Source organism: Manis pentadactyla, chromosome 2 (assembly GCF_030020395.1).
Source record: "Manis pentadactyla isolate mManPen7 chromosome 2, mManPen7.hap1, whole genome shotgun sequence".
Taxonomy (NCBI): Eukaryota; Metazoa; Chordata; class Mammalia; order Pholidota; family Manidae; genus Manis; species Manis pentadactyla.
Window position 1 is genome coordinate 143,490,269 of NC_080020.1, and position 17,618 is coordinate 143,507,886.

General features: G+C 41.4%; 1 pseudogene; it reads right to left on the reverse strand.

Moving 5' to 3' along the window:
• Nucleotides 1-7,814: 7,814 nt before the first annotated feature.
• Nucleotides 7,815-17,618, reverse strand: part of LOC118929535 (sulfotransferase 1C4-like) — a 37,582-nt pseudogene continuing 27,778 nt past the window's right edge.

Below are 17,618 nucleotides of genomic sequence, written 5' to 3' on the forward strand. Positions count from 1 at the left end.
AGGTATGTTGTTATTTATTCCGCCTGTTGTGTTCTTTACCTCAGTTATTTTCATACCCAATATTTGTTTGAACATGATTTCTTATGCTGGTTGTCTTTCTTTTAAAGTGGCTCTGTTCCTCTGGAGTCTGATTATTCCAGCCTGTGAGCTCCTGTTAACAGGAGTGTGTGTGTGTGTGTGTGTGTGTGTGTGTGTGTGTGTGTGTGTGTGTGTGTGTGTGTGAGCTCCGCTGTGTGAGCTCCTGTTAACAGGAGTGTGTGTGTGTGTGTGTGTGTGTGTGTGTGTGTGAGCTCCGCTGTCTGGTGACTGGTACTGTGTTGAGAAGGGCTGTGGGAAGGGCTCAGGCTACGTCAACCCCAGTGAGTGTGGAGGGAGGAGGGAGGAGCTGAGCCCCAGCTCTGAGAATCTTAGCTACTCCTGCACTCTTCATACCTCTCATTTACTGACTCTCTTACCATGTAGTTAAATGATCACAGCTTCAGTTTTTAAAAAATATTTCAGAAAGCTTTAATTTCCCTTATTACAAAAGGAGAACATTTATTTCAAAAATAAGTTACATTCATTGATAAAAATGTAAAAAAATAGCATGCAAACAAGTGGGAAGGGAAAGCTGAAAGTTGGGGTTTATCGTGCAGTGCAGCAGCCCTTGCAGGAGGTGGTTTGCTTCTGGCCACACAGGGGCCCTGGGGCTGTGGCAGTGGAGGAAGGAAGCTCCAGGGAGGCTGCTCTGTCTGTGTTTCCGTCCACAGCTCACTGTAGCAGGGCTTCTGGGCTGCGCTGTTCCTTGAAGGGCACCAGCACGGGTGGTCTGGGCAGCTGTCACTCATCTCACCCTTTAGGGGCCGGCAGCGATGGCCCCGAAGCCACGTGTGAGGAAGACGCAGAGCGTCAGCAGTTTCCCTCGACTGGTCCTCTCCGGCTTGCTGCCCCAGCTGCCCTTCGGCCCGGGTTGCCACCCGCTCCCAACCCTCACCCCAGCTTAAGTAGGCATGGGTGTCTCCCCAGGTGTCGGTAACCCACGTGCCCTTTGACTTCAATTTTTTACAGGGTTGGTTTTGAGGGAGGCAGCTGTCAGTCTAGCAGGAACCAGAAACTCCTGGGGATAATTTCTAAGCTACATGACCTAAGGAATTCATGGAAAAACAAGACTATAACTGTTATTAGGCTTAGTAAAAATAGTCTACATTGGGCAAGTCCATAAACATGTTTTTAATAAGTGATATTAGGTCTACATAGGATTTTTCTGACAAAGATTTTAAAATGTGGATTTAAATTTCAGCTTGGGTACTTTCTACCTGTGAGGTCTCAGAAAATTTATTTAGCTTTCTGAGCCTCAGTTTCCTTATCTGTAAAATGGGAATAATATCACTTACCTCATATTGCTGGAGAATCAAATGTGTCTGAACTGTTCAGACATACTTAAAACACTTATCACAGTGTCTGGCACATAGACCACCTCCACAGTAAACTTCTTTCATGTGGTTTGGAGCCCATCCCTCTTCCTTCCCAGGGGAGGGTGCCTGGACACCCTGCTTTCCCTAGACACCCTGATTATTAGAGTAGGGTTGGCTGCTTTGTGCTTACTGGGATATTTGGCTTGTACAAGGAAACACCCATGGTTCCAGCTTTTAGCCCCAGTATTTTTTTTTAATTGAAGTATAGTTGATATACAACATTGTATTGGTTTCAGGTGTACAAATAGTTATTAGCTTTTTAAGACTACTATGAGTTAAGCTCTTTAGTTGGCATTCTGGTACATTCTTGAGCTCATCCTCAAGTTGAAGTGAATGTTCATTGTTAGTAATTTATGTTATTCAGCCTGGCTTATGTCCCAGGCTAGAAAAATGCATGTTTAACCTAATGGAGACAGAGTGTGTGGGGCAGATGTTCTCTCCTTGAAGCAACCATTGCTGTCTGATCCCTAGTCCTGGGGAAGAGGCTAGGGTATGTTGGGAAGACAGGTCCTACCACACGAGCAAAAAAAGCTGCTGTGTGTTTCTTTTGTTTTAGATTATTATTATTTTTTAAAGTGTAACAAAAAGCCATATGTATTATTAAGTGCATTGAAAATAAAATGTTCTTCACTTGCATTGTAGTGGGTCAGTTTGAATGATGAGGTGGTCTTTATGACATGTTTTGACGTTCAGCTTTACTTCACAGAGCCCAGTGCAGAAAGACAGGGATGTACCAGCCAGTGTTTTTAGTATTCATTGACTTGCTCAGTCTGAACCACTAAGCAGTGATTTTTTTTAAGACTCCCATGGTACCCAAAACATAACAACAAACCTCTAACATAAAAATATAGCGTATTTCAAGAAAAACTTGGAATATGTATGCTAAAAAGTTATCTATGGGAGGAAGGATGACATATAATTGAATACCCTTCTGGAATTTTCCATAGTAAGTATGTATTATTTGATAATAAAAACGTTACTTAAAAGTCTAAACACTTTGTAGTTAATGATAATAGAAAAATATTCTGGAGATTTAAAGTGTTTCAAGAGTTTATTTTCTTGTAACATCTGAGTGAGAAAGGGAGAAAAACTATTATTAGGTCCCTAAAACACATGAGGAAGCATTGGCTGGGAAATTCTGTAACTCTGACCTAGACAAGTAAGTGAGAGATCAGAAGAGCTTCTGAATCCTCTCTCTGTGCTAATTGCCTTTATTTATAGAAGGCTTATGATATGCCAGGCATTGTTTTAAACTATTTTCTTGTAATATCTTACTTATTCTCCACATCTGCTTGAAGTAGATATTAAATTCCCCTTTTACAGAAGACACAACACTAGAGCAGAGAGCAACCCCTAAGTGGCAGAGCTGGGATTTAAATAGAAAAAGGTTGGCTTCAGAGCAAGAAACTGCAAAATGGAAAAGGCACACACAAAAGAACAGTGTATTCAGTGTGCTTTGCATCTGTTTTGAGAGCAACAGGATGAACAGATATGACTATAACTCTCGCATTTACCCTCAAAGTTATTCAGGGCTTACTCAGTGTATGAAGTATGTTTTAAGGTAATGAAGAGACAGGAAGAAATGTTAGTGTTGCTGCTTTTGTGAGGCTCATGAGGTTGTATGGGAGGCAGCAGTGGAAACAAATAATTGAACACCATGGAATAAATACTAAATATTAAATAATATATTAAGTGTATGATCTTGCCTGATATCATTGAATTACTCCAAAGCAGGGGTTTCAGTGCTCTCACCTTAAATTTTATTGGTAGATATTACATAACTAAAAATAGAAGTCACTTATGGCTTAGGAATGCACTTTCTAAATTCAGAGTTGATGAAATAAGCAGTGCTAATTGTTACACTACAGAGGATATGACAAAAAAAATAACAGGAAGCCTGCTGTGAATTTGCTCTTAGAAACAGGAGTGGAAGTTTAGTTTTTCTGTACTTTGAGGAGGTTTTGAAACACTCTATTGCAGATTGCTTCAAAATGAGTCGAATTCTAACGTACTTTTTTGGGTGATGAATACCACATTTTAGGTCAGAAAGGTAAAATATTAATGTAGTACCAAAAGCTAATGGGACTATGCTGGGTTATTGGAACTGGTACATTAGATCGACATCCTGGGAAGGGGCAGGGCTTAATGATATCAGCTGTGAGCACTGTGCTGTTTCCCCTGTTCTCATTCTTTCTATGTCTTAATCCCATATCCATATAGAAAGACATGCCGAGGAGATGCAGCAACTACTGCAGCAACTGATTCTGCCCCTCCCATGGGCTCCAGCTGGCAGAGTTGACAGTCTGGTGCTGTTTGCAGTGTGATGGACCATCGCTCTTCTAAACGCAGAACAACCGCGTTGAGAGTGCCCGATGGTTCTCAGACAGGAGCACCGCTAGTGGAGCACGCGCCCCTCCTCGCCCTTCTGCGGGCTCTCTGGTATTGTCAGATCACAAGTATAGTGGAAGGTACTAAATGGCCACCTAGGATTTTCAAACAGTGAATATCATTTCCTCAATAAAATAGAAAGTAAGCACAAAAATTAGGACTCCATTTGGAAAAATGGCTGATATGATATTTGAAACATTGGGTTATATTTTATTTTTTACAAAATAATGAAGCAGAAACATGGGGTGAACTAAAATTTATTCCTTGGATCTTAGAATATTATGATAAATCTGAATCACTTAAAGTTTGGAATTGGTAGTTTTAGGGCTTTTTAAATGGAAGTGAGGAGATTGAAGCAAATGATCTCCAGGGACCCTTTACTTTTGCTTCTGTGTGATTTGAGCTGGGTAATAAAGCCGTAGACCTCATTAACTGAAGGACTGAGCAGGGTGATACTTATTCTAGGAAATGTTCAGGTACCACTGATTTGCGGTGCTTGCTGTGTGGCAAGTGAGTGAGGAAATCTCGGGGTGCTAAGTTGTAGAGAGGCTACCCTTGGTTCACTCACAGCCTGAACATGGGGCTGGATAGACAGTGGGTCTGAACGCTTACAGGGATTCTGAAATTCTTTCCCAGATAATCTCGGTATTCTGCTCCCAAACGTATCCTGCACTTGTTCTCCCACAACAAGGGAGATAACAGTTATGCAGGGAAATGAGTTGTCAGCTCCTTGGGGAAGACATGGCATTAATCTGAAACACGCAGCAGTGATTTGGGATTATGGCTCCAATAATATGTCTCCAAATTTACTGGCCAATGTGGACATTTTAGAATTTAACTGAATGGTCCCTAGCCATTCTGCCATCCCTTAGGTCATTCCCTCGTATGTATTTGTGAAACAGTTTATTTGTAAAGCCTTAAGATAAGAATAATGTTATATAAATAAACCTTGGGAATTTACATAGCAAAATATATAACAGATTCACTTAGAAATATAGAAAGCCTACTGCTTTTTAGTTATTTCCATCCTAGCCAAATAAAATATATTTGTAAATACGTTGGAGAAGATAAAGTTCTTATCTATCATTATTCTGTGTTTCTTTATCTATTATTTGCCTCTATCAATTGTCTATTTTTTATTTTACAAGTTGGCAGCCCATGGCCAGATCAGGTCATCAGGAATATTTTTGGCCTTTATTTAAAATTACCAACATTAAAACCTTGGACATTTTCACAAAAAACCCTAGATTTTCAGCTTTTCCTGATAAAAACAGAACAAAACAGAAAGTTTGGGTGCAAGAGCCCAGTGGTTAGCCGGACTCTGCTCCTGGGTTAGGCACAGCCCTTGGCATCCCGCATAGTCATTCGGCCAGTCGGCTTCATTTTCTCATTCCACTTGCTGTCTCTTACAGGTAACACATGTTTGTCTTAGAGCAGTGCATCATCTGTGAAGGTTACAAGCTACACTCTTCATCTTGATGTGGCTGACATAGTAACATTTTAAAGCAAGTGCTAGGTTATCAAAGAATGAATTCTATAAACTCTTTTTAAAAACAGCATTAGGTGCAGAATTATAACATAAATATTAGTAAGTTACTCATTTTTGACAAAAGCATATAATCCATTAAAAAGTTTATACATTTCTCAGTGACACTCATTTTCTCTTTATTTGGCATTATTTATAGGAAATAACAGCAGATCTATAATAAGGAAATCAGTTTCCCATCCACTTTTATCACCTTTTATTCCTGGTTATTCTTAAGAGTGAGGGTACGATACTTACTTGTTCCAGGACAAATGAGTTTCCCGCTGCCAGGGACCGTAGGCATGTGGATGACTGTGTGTTGTGTTTGAAGTCAGCACTACACTTGGTAGGTGACAGGAAGTCAAAACTGAAGTTAATCCGTTCCCTGGCAGTTGCACTGCACAGCCTTGGCACGTTTTCTACCACGGCTCACGCTGTGCTCAGCAAGTCCATCTTTGTTGATTTCTTGGTTTTTGTCATCGTGGTCTTGTGTTCCCCGAGCATGGCACTGCTGTTTGTACACAGAGGATGACCACATGGAAGGTTCTGGGAAGACAGATCACTGGGAGTGTGCCTGCTCTTACTTGCCTTACCAATGGAATGCTTTTCCTTCTTTGATTTTAATGAAGACTGTTGAAAAGCTGTTAGGCACCTGGGAAACCAGGCATCTGCTTCACTTAGAGGCAGCTTTAATGATTGATTAATCATTTATTTCGAGAAGACACCAGAAGAAAGAATTGGACTTCAAGTGAGGAATTGTACATCAATTTCCTTGCGTTGGAAGTGGATTAGTAGATGTCACTTCATGAGATTTTACCACAGTTTTTTCAAAAGTTCTACACACAGGTGAGTTACCAACTTGTATAGAAGCCATTGGAGACACCCTTGTTTACTGAATTGAATCTCAACTCTGCGTTGATGTGTAGAAGCTCCAGTTGGGTTCATATTAGTCATATGCTTCATTTCTCACTACATTACTGGGTTAAACCATTTTGCTCCTAGCATTCAAACGCTGCTCAAGTAGCAGTAACTCTCCTGGCCTATATTAAGACATTGCCTTGATCCAGTAAGCCACAGGCCCCCTGTAGTCACTCAGTTTTCTTTTAGAGTCAAGGGGCCATATTGCTGCAGGTGGGCTCTGGTGTCCTCACCCAGCCTTCCTCAGAGTAGGTGACTGCCACCACCAGGGTAATGATGTCGCCCCTCATCCCCAGCTGGGCCATCTCTGTGGCCCTGGCCTTGGGCTTGGGCTCTGAGTCTGCTGCCTGGTGAGGGTACCAAGTGCTGCCCCGGGGCCCTACCCCACAATGCAGCCTTGGACCTACCTCCACCCTCCTCAGGCGCAAACCCTGATTCTACTAATGCAGTGGGAGAAGCCTCCCACCCAGCCTCACTCGCATTTATCACACATTTTGGATGTCATATGGGAGTAAGTACTGTGGGAGGGAGTGCAGGTTACAGGCCCGTTCCTGGGAACATGCCTGCAGGATTGGCAGCGACTCCTGCCAGGCAAAGGGGGAGTTTCAGTGGGAGACAGGAGAAAATGGGACAATGGCAACAGAAAGTTTCCTGGATTCACCAGAGAGTATTCATGGTTCTTGGGGTCAGTGAGCATTCCAGTGAGCCCACGGCTGAAGGATGCTGATGAACATAGGATGGTGTCCCTCTGGAATCTGGGACCGGCACCACCGAACTTACACACTCTCACATGTCTCTGATGTTGTTCCTGTGTTCCTGTACGTGGCTTATCATGTACTTAATTACAGGCTCAGCTAGTGCAGAAAGTCCCATTTCTTTTCACATGCACTAACGTGCTTGTCCTTTCTGCCCACAGTTCGCCTCGCACCTCATCTTCTCTGGGCACACCTGGTCCTAGCAGTCGTTGGCCCTCCGCCCAAATGCCTTGGGTGCTGCCTCGCAGGGCCTTAAGTGCATGGCTCAGCGTTGCGCCCTCTGCTGCTCTGCCTCAAGTTGGCCGGGGAGTCAAAGCCATGAGCCCTATTCCCCACGCTGGGAGTGCCCAGCCTTACATACTTCCTCAAAGCAGGACATCAACAGCTTCTCTCCCTCTCCTCCATCCCTCCACCCTGGGTTTTTCCCCCTGAAATTGTATTCTTGGGTGGCTCTTTTCCCTTCCTTCACCCCTTAGTAAATCATAGTGCCCGTGAATTTCTGCTTCTAGGGAACCTGCCTAAGACAGGTTGTTAGCCCACCTATAAAGGAAAAAATGGACACTTAAAAGTAAAATATACTGTTCCTCCTATTTCTGTCTTTTCTGCTAATTCAAGGTATTAACCACAGCATTTGAATCCCCAAATTTTGAGCATAAGTGACTCATGTCTGGGTTTATTCATTTAGAATCAACTAGTATCTGTTATGGAAAAGGACTCTGGACCCTAGAGGAGGCAGGAGTCAGGGGTGTTAGAGCCCTGCCCTCTCTTCTGATATTCCACCACTGTCTCCTCCTCTGGCCATTGGAGGAGACTTATTCCATAGGGTCTTGAAGGATTTCAGCATCTTGGGAAACCTCTGATATGTGGCCCTGGAGTTTTAGAAGTAAATTATTAAGTAGGACACCTTGGACTTTTGGGTCCAAGGGGGATGGATCCTTTTGGGTGGTGGGGATACAGGACTGCTGTGCCAAATGTGTGTTTTGTGACCAGGCAGTGAACTGTGGTGAAATACCCAAGGCCTCATGTCCCTACTTCCCTCAGTCTTTCTGGGGCTCCACTCTGGGGGGCTTTGCTTTCCTCCTCCATGACCCTGCTGCGCCTTTCGGTCTGCATCAGTGCGTATCACAACCCACTTGGCAATGCTGGTGGCCTTTGCCCTACTATGAGGCTGCGGCTCCCTTGAGGGAAGGAAGCTTGTTTTCATCATCTTCTTATGCTGTTACCCAGCATGAATGAGGCCCTTGAAATATCATGTCTGTTATCACATGGGTGAGCTGGCATTTTTATTGAGTTAGATCTGAATACTTAAATCCCTTACATAGTCATTACATCCTGCCCCCCTGACTTTGGGTGAGAAATGAAGCTGTAGGTAAGATGACTCCATTTCACAAGCAGGGTTTTTGTAAACAGAAAGCTTTGTTCTGAAGCACTTGGGGGAGGGCTGAAACTTTTGAAAGAAATGCTTTAACTCAAAGAAAATTATCACCAAAGATGGAAAGAGGATACATAGAAAGAACAAATGATTAAATATGTATTATATATTACCTGTTGATATATTGAAATTCACTTAAACACTAAAAATTCGTGGAGAGAGAAGGAAAATACTGAATATTGATACTAGATAACTAAAGTCACATTGGAGTTAATCCAAGAAGCAATGAGAAATTCAAGACTAAGGAACGTCCAGATCATTAAAAACCCTCACATCAAATCACACAAACCACTAGTGGTACTTGGAAACAGGTTTCTCTTCTACCTTACAGAGGTTGGTGAGAGAATACATGTTGTTTCTTTGCTCTGCTTTTTAGAGTTCCCTGCAGAATGACAGAGAGGTATCAGTCATATTTTTCTCATAGTCTTCATTACATTTCTTGTTCTGAGCTTCAGTGAAGTGATTTTTCCAATCTCCCACGGCTCCTGAGAAAAGTAATGTATAGCATATTCAATGACATTTTCATGAAACATGACTATTTTGCACTCAGATAATCCCTCTCCTCTGAATACTTAAATCCCTTACATAGACATTACATCCTGTCCCCCTGACTTTGGGTGAGAAATGAAGCTGTAGGTAAGATGACTCCATTTCACAGGCAGGGCTTTTGTAAACAGAAGGCTTTGTTCTGAAGCACTTGGGGGAGGGCTGAAATCTAGACTGCGACTTCTGTGATTCTCTGCATCACACTCTTGAGCTCTCTGATTTACCAGTATTTTCTGAACCTTCAGTACATGTAACATTCTGTTTAAGTTAGCTGGATTGGATTTTCCTAACCTCTCTTTAGAGGTCCTTGTAGGGCTGATGTGAGTGGCTGTATCTTCAGAGCATTATCTGCTTCTCCTATTTTTGTCTCTAGTTCAGGCAAAACTCCTAGCTGAACACAGCTGAGAAAGCTCCTTTCCAATTTAAATTATTGCTGTTACATATAATTAAAGAAATAGAATATGAAGGAACAGTAGGGTTGTTTGACTTTGTTTCATGCTTACACAATACAGTATTCAAATATTTTTTTAGCTTCAATAAATAAAAGTGGTCAGAGACTCCATAGAAAGCTATTTTTCTTCAATTGGTCAATGTTTTTGATTCACTTAGACTCTTTAAGATGTGTGATGTAATTTTCATGTGTGAAATGTGAATTTTCTTAGTTTTCTAGGGGTAAAAATTATATGACTATATTGTTTATCAATTGGTTTACAATAAAATTAGGTAACTGAGTGACATCATCAAAATGGTGGAGTCAGAGCCTTCATTCTCACCTCAAAAAAATATTAGACAGCTATCCATGGAATAACCCTGAAAGGTTTGAAAGAATCTAATTGAGAACCTGAAGCAACACAGTGGAGCAGAACCAGAAGAGTAACCACAAAGAAAGGATTGCTGGGGAGATCGGCAGAGCTGATGGCTAGTAACAAGAAATGGGGGAGGGGGCTTCAGTATCAGACACACTGAGTGCCATTGTCTCCAGTTGCCTGTTCTGCAGAGGACCCCAGCAGCCTCTGCCACTGAGTACCTCAACCCTGCAGCTTTCACAGTGAGGGACACTGTAGTGTTTGTCAGGAGGGATGCCAGCAGCCTGCTCTGCAGAGGACTTGGCAGCTTTCTCCACTGCGGTACCAATAGCCATCACCCAACAGCCATCACTGCAGATCCATTAGAGAGGAGGACACTGCTGTGTGCCCTGGGACCCTGGCTTCCACTTACCCCAACTCCATGCATGCCCTGAACCCCAAAGCTCCAGCCACTCCAGGCATGCCCACTCTGGAATAAAAGTGGTCCCTTGATCACTTTTTGCATGTGTCTTCACTCCAGACTCTGGATCCACGGCCCCTCTGCAAGTTTCCACACCAAAAAACCCAAAACACACACTGCAGTGTGTTTGCACCCTGGGTCCCAGAGCTGTGGTTGTTTTGCACAAGCCTGCACTCATTCTGGCTCTGCAACAGTTTGGCTGCACCCACACCTAGGACACCAGAGCTACTGCCACAGTGGCCAGGACCCTGGAGCCACTGTAGCTCTGTGAGCTCCCACGTGCTGGAGCCTGGTTCCATGGTGGCTCCATGAGGTCTTACCCATCAGACAGTTGTGCCACCACCACTGAAATTGTACCTTCAAGCCAGATCTAATGCTAAGAGGGAATCTCCTTGGCCATAACTCCCACTGTTTGAGAAAAAAGAGATCAGGAGGACCCCGGCAGGCGTTGCCAGTGAAGACCCTAATAGTCTATTCTGCTGCTGTGAAAACCTGCAAGTCAGAACCTCCAAAGACCTCTGCAACCTGATGCTGACCTCAACTGATGGAACTGCACAGAGACCATCTGCTGTGTCTTCCCCCAAACTGGATTGCTGAACCCCACTTAGCCAGCAGCCTCATATCTACCCATAGGTGAAGGTCTTTCCCCACTGAAACCAAACCACGAAGTCTGAAAGAGGTGATTACTCCATTAAATGTGCAGCCATCAAAACAGATTACAAGAAACATGAGAACTCAAGGGAACATGACCCAACCATAGGAACACAATACTTTCCCATTAATCAACCCTCCAAAAATGGAGATGTATGAGTTGCTGAATAAAGAAGTCAAAATAATTATTTTAAGGAAGCTTAGTGAGCTACCAGGGAGAATGGACAACTCAAGGAAATCAAGAAAACAGTACATGAACAAAACAAGAACATAGACAATGAGATGGGAAACATACAAAAGAAAAAACAGAAATTCTGAAGCTGAAGTATACAGTGAATGAAATGAAAGAATGTGACAGAAAATTCAGCAGCAAATTTCATCAAGCAGAAGAATCTGTGAATGCAAAGTCAAGGGCAAGTCATTTGAAATCACCCATACAGAGAGAACAAAAAGAAAAAGAGTAAAAAAAGCTATGGAATTTATGGGACACTATCAAGAGAACTCATATACAAATCATTGGAATGACAGAAGGAGAAGAGGGAGAGAAAGGGAAAAAAGCTTATTAAAGATATACTGGCTGTAAGTTCCCAAATCTAGGGAGAGATGTGGACATCCAGGGACATCAAAGGCACTCACACAGGTTCAACCCAAAGAGGTCCTCACTGAGACATATTGTAAACACACTGTCAAACATCAAAGACAGAGAAATTTGAAAGTAAGAAGAGAAAAGAGACTTCATAAATGAGGGAACCTCCACAAGGCTGTGAACAGATTTCTCACCACAAATCTTAACAGGTCAAGAGAGAAGAAGGTGATATATCCAAAGTACTAAAATTAAAATAACACCTGTCAACCAAGAATACTTTCTTTGGTAAAGCTCTCCTTCAGGTATGGAGACAAAGCACTTTCTCAGACAAACAAAAGCTGAGGGATCAGTCACCACTAGACCTGCCATACAAGAAATGCTAAAGGGAGATCTTCAAGCTGAACCAAAAGACACTAGTGATGTGAAAACATGAAAGTGAAAACTCACTGGTAAAGCTTAGTTTGTAGTGAAATTCACAATACATGAGACCGTAATTCCGTTGTGTGAATCACTTTTAAATCTAGTACAAAGGTTAAAAGAAAATGTATTAAAACAACTATAGCTATAGTAATTTGTTGAGACCTATATATATATTATCAAACGATGTGAATTGTAACATCAAAAAACAAAATGGGTGGAAAGGAGTAAAAGGGTTAAGTCTTGTATGCAGTCAAAGTTGTTGTCAGCTTAAAATAGACTGTTATATCTATAAGATGTAAGCCTCATGGGAACCCCAAAATAAAAATGTATAGTAGATGTGCAAAAGATAAAGAGAAAGGAATCAAAGCTTAACTTTACAAAAACCACCAAACCACAAACGAAAACACCAAAAAAGGAAGAAAGGAACAAATGAGAGAAGAGCCAGAAAATGATGTAAAAATATTAAAAAGTCCTTACATATCAATTTCTTTAAATGTAAATAGTTTAAATTCTCTAATCAAAAGACAGAGTGGCTGAGTGGATAAAAAGGCAAGACCTGACTGTATGCTGCCTACAGGAGACACACTTCAGCTTTAAAGATTAAGCTGAAAGTGAAGGGACAAAAAAAAGATATTCCAAATGAATGAAAACAAAGAGAACAGAGGTAGCTATATCTAGAAAAAATAGACTTTAAGTCAAAAACTGTCACAGAAGACAAAGAAAGTCATTATATAATGATAAAGGGATCGATTCATCAAGAGGGTATAGCAATTGTAAATATATGTATGTCCAACACCAGAGCACCTAAATGTACAAAGCACATACTAACAGATCTGAAGTGAGAAATAGATGGCAAAACAGTAATAGTAGGGGAATTAAATATCCCACTTTTAACAATGGATAGATTATTTATCCAGAAAAACATTTGACATGAACTATACTTTAGACTAAAAGGGCTTAAGAGACATATGCAGAACATTCTATTCAACAGTGGGAGAATGCATATTCTTACTAAGTGCACATGGAACATTCTCTGGGATAGTTATATGTTAGGTCACAAAATATTTCTTAACAAATTTAAGAAGATAGAAATCATATCAAGTATCTTTTCCAACCACTAGAAAACAATGGTAGTGAAAACTGGGAAATTCACACATAGGTGGATTTTAGAGTATACTCCTTTGAACGGTCTAAGAAGAAATCTAAAGGGAAATAAAACATATCTTAAGACAAATGAAAGTGGAAACACAACATACTGAAAACATACAGGATGCTGTGAAGAGTACTTCCAAGAAGGAAGTTTATAGTGATAAATGCCTACATAAGGAAACAAAGATTTCAGATTTAAAAACCTAACTTTATACCTCTAGGAACTAGAGAGAAAAAACAAGGGCAAAGTTATCAGGAGGAAGTAGATAACAAAGGATAGAATAGAAATAAATGAAATAGAAACTACAAAACCAGTAGAAAATATCAATGAATCAAGTTGGTTTTTTGAAAAGATAAACAAAATTGATAAACCTTTAGCTAGACCACCTAAGAAAAGAGAAGATTAAAATAAAAGCATAAATGAAAGAGGAGCCATCACAATGGATACCATAGAAATACAAAGCATTATAAGAGACTACTATGAACAATTACACACAAATACATTGGATAATCTAGAAGAAATGGATAAATTCCTGGAAGCATTCATCTTAACAAGACTGAATCATCAAGAAATAGAATATCTGGGGAGGAGACAAGCATGAGTAGTTCAGTGGAAATCTGCTCCTAAAAACATATATATTTTGGAAAATACAACAAATACAACTATTCCTAAAAGAGAGACCAGTGGATACAGTACAACAGCCAGGATACATCTACATCTGCAAGAACTCAGCATCACATGAAGGGGGTAAGATACAAGCCATAGCCCTGCGGGACCTGAGCATCCCCCCCATCCCAGCTCCCCGGCGGGAAGAAAGGAGTCGGTGTGGGGAGGGAGAGGGAGCCCAGGACTGCTAAATACCCAGCCCTAGCCATCCGCACCAGGAGCATGGACACATGGTGCATGGTGTGCTAGATATTAGAGAAATGGAAAAGCAAAACCTGTGAGCAGGTCCCTGCAACTGGTGCCCCTGGGACAAAAGAAAAGCGACTGCTTTTTGAAAGTCTTAAAAGTACTGGGGACTCACAGCTGAACAGAAGCGTCTTGGTACACTCAGCCCAGCAGCTGGGAATTCCAGGGAACTCTAGGTGACTTAACCCCCTGGGTGGCAGTGCATCTCTGAAGCCCCTCATGGCGATAAGCAGCCTGCCAGTCATTCCCCCAGCTGGCACAGATCCTGACACACTGGCCCAGTAGAGGGAAAACGGATGCGTGCACACGCGGCAGGGAGCGGCCGTGAGTGCTGGTGGTGGTGGCACCAGAGGGGCCCAGGAATGGCCCATGTGAGCAGTGGCAGCAGTGGGTGAGTGGCCTGGGAGTGGCCTGCACCTGCTGGAGGCGGCAGCGCCAGAGGGGCCCTGGAGCAGCCTGCAAAAGCACGCGGCGGTGGCGGTGGAGTGGCCTGGGAGCAGCTGCACTCCCAGCAGCTGCCCAGAATCTCCTCCCAGTGACCAGCCACCTGGGCAAAACCCAACTGCCTGGTGGGGCTGCCACTCTAGCAGGATAGCACGCCCAGCACGCCTGCCTCTCCCCTCAGGGCTCTGCATTACCATGACAGAAACTGAACCCACAGCAGCTTAGGGGATTAATCTGGAGGCTGCTCTAGGAGTGCAGGTAATTGACACAGGCAGCAGAGAAGGGAAAGGCATCCAGCAAGCAGGAAAGGACTTCGTTCTCCCAGCTGATACATGCGCTACCTGCCTACAGCTAACTCTATCACCATGAAAAGGCAGAAGAATTTGGTCCAGTCAAGAATTACCCAGACAACCCCTGAGAGAGGGCCTGGGGAGATAGATTTAATCAATCTTCCTGAAGAAGAATTCAAAATAAAGGTTATAACCATGTTGATGGATCTGCAGAGAAATATGCAAGAGTTATAGGATAAAGTTGGGAGAGTGAGTACAAAAATAAAACAATCTCTGGAAGGACTTAAGAGCAGACTGGATGAGGTTCAATAGGCTGTTAATGAAATAGAAATCAGAGAAAAGGAACACAGAGAAGCTGAGGCAGAGCGAGATAAAAGGACCTCCAGGAATGAAAGAATATTAAGAGAACTGTGTGACCAATCCAAAAGGAACAATATCCTTATTATAGGGATACCAGAAGAAGAAGAGAGAGAAAAAGGGATAGAAAATTTCATTGAAGGAATAATTGCTGAAAACTTCCCCAAACTGTGGGAGGAAATAGTCTCTCAGACCATGGAGGCCCACAGAACTCCCAACACAAGGGACCCAAGGAGGAAAACACCAAGACATATAATAATTAAAATGGCAAAGATCAAAGACAAGGACAGAATATTAAAGGCAGCCAGAGAGAGAAAAAAGGTCACCTACAAAGGAAAACCCATTAGGTTATCATCAGACTTCTCAACAGAAACCTTACAGGCCAGAAGAGAATGGCATTATATATTTAATGCAATGAAACAGAAGGGCCTTGAACCAAGAATACTGTATCCAGTACGATTACCATTTAAATATGAAGAAGGGATTAAACAATTCCCTGACAAGCAAAAGTTGAGGGAATTTGCCTGCCACAAACCACCTCTACAGGGTATTTTAGAGGGACTGCTCTAGATAGAAGCACTCCTAAGGCTAAATAGATGTCACCAGAGAAAATAAAATCACAGCAAAGAAAGCAGACCAACCAAATACTAACTAAAGGCAAAAAATAAAATCAACTACCCACAGAAGTAGTCAAAGGAAACACAAAAGAACACAGAATAAAACACCTAACATATAAAGAATGGAGGAGGAGGAATAAGAAGGGAGAGAAATAAAGAATCATCAGAGTGTGCTTATAATAGCTTAATAAGCAAGTTAAGTTAGACAGTCAGATAGTAAAGAAACTAACCTTGAACCTTTGGTAACCATGAATCTAAAGCCTGCAATGGCAGTAAGTACATATCTTTCAATAATCACCCTAAATGTAAACGGGCTGAATGCACCAATCAAAAGACACAGAGCAACAGAATGGAAAAAAAGCAAGAACCATCTATATGCTGCTTACAAGAGACTCACCTCAAACCCAAAGACATACACAGACTAAAAGTCAAGGGATGGAAAAAGATATTTCATGCAAACAATACGGAGAAAAAAGCAGGTGTTGTAGTGATTGTATCAGACAAAATAGACTTCAAAACAAAGAAAGTAACAAGAGATAAAGAAGGATATTACATAATGATAAAGGGGTCAGCCCAACAAGAGGATATAACTATTATAAATATATATGCACCTGATACAGGAGCACTAACATATGTGAAACAAATACTAACAGAATTAAAGGAGGAAATAGAATGCAATGCATTCATTTTGGAAGACTTCAACACGCCACTCACTCCAAAGGACAGATCCACCAGATAGAAAATAAGTAAGGACACAGAGGCACTGAACAACACACTAGAACAGATGGACTTAACAGACATCTACAGAACTCTACACCCAAAAGCAGCAGGATATACATTCTTCTCAAGTGCACATGGAACATTCTCCAGAAGAGATCACATACTAGGCCACAAAAAGCCTCAGTAAACTCAAAAAAAATGAAATTCTACCAACCGACTTTTCAGACCACAAAGGCATAAAACTAGAAATATGTTGTACAAAGAAAACAAAAAGGCCCACAAACACATGGAAGCTTAACAACATGCTTCTAAATAATCAATGGATCAATCACCAACTTAAAACAGAAATCAAGTAATATATGGAGACAAATGACACCAACAGCATAAAGCCCCAACTTCTGTCAGACACAGCGAAGGCAGTTCTAAGAGGAAAGTATAAGGTAAACCAGGCCTTTCTAAAGAAGGAAGAACATTCCCAAACAAATAGACTAAAGTCAGTTATTGAAACTGGAAAAAGAACAAATGAGGCCCAAAGTCAGCAGAAGGAGAGACACAATAAAGATCAGAGAAGAAATAAATAAAATTGAGAAGAATAAAATAATAGAAAAAAAAAATCAATGAAACCAAGAGATGTTCTTTGAAAAAATAAACAAAATAGAAAGGTCCTTGTCAGGCTTATTAAGAGAAAAAGAGAATCTACACACATCAACAGAATCAGAAATAAGAATGGAAAAATCATGACAGACCCCACAGAAATACAAAAATTTATTAGAGAATACTATGAAAATCTATATGCTAAGAGGCTGCAAAACCTAGAAGAAATGGATAACTTCCTAGAAAAATACAACCTTCCAAAACTGAACAAGGAAGAAACACAAAATCTTAACAGACCAATTACTAGCAACAAAATTGAAGCAGTAATCAAAAAATTACCCAAGAACAAAACCTCTGGACCAGATGGATCCACCGCTGAATTTTATCAGATGTATGGAGAAGACATAATACCCATTCTCCTTAAAGTTTTCCAAAAAATAGAAGAGGAGGAAATACTTCCAAACTCATTCTATGAAGCCAGCATCACTCTAATATCAAAACCAGGCAAAGGCCCCACAGAAAAATAAAATTACAGACCAATATCCCTGATGAACATAGATACAAAAATACTGAACAAAATATTAGCAAACTGA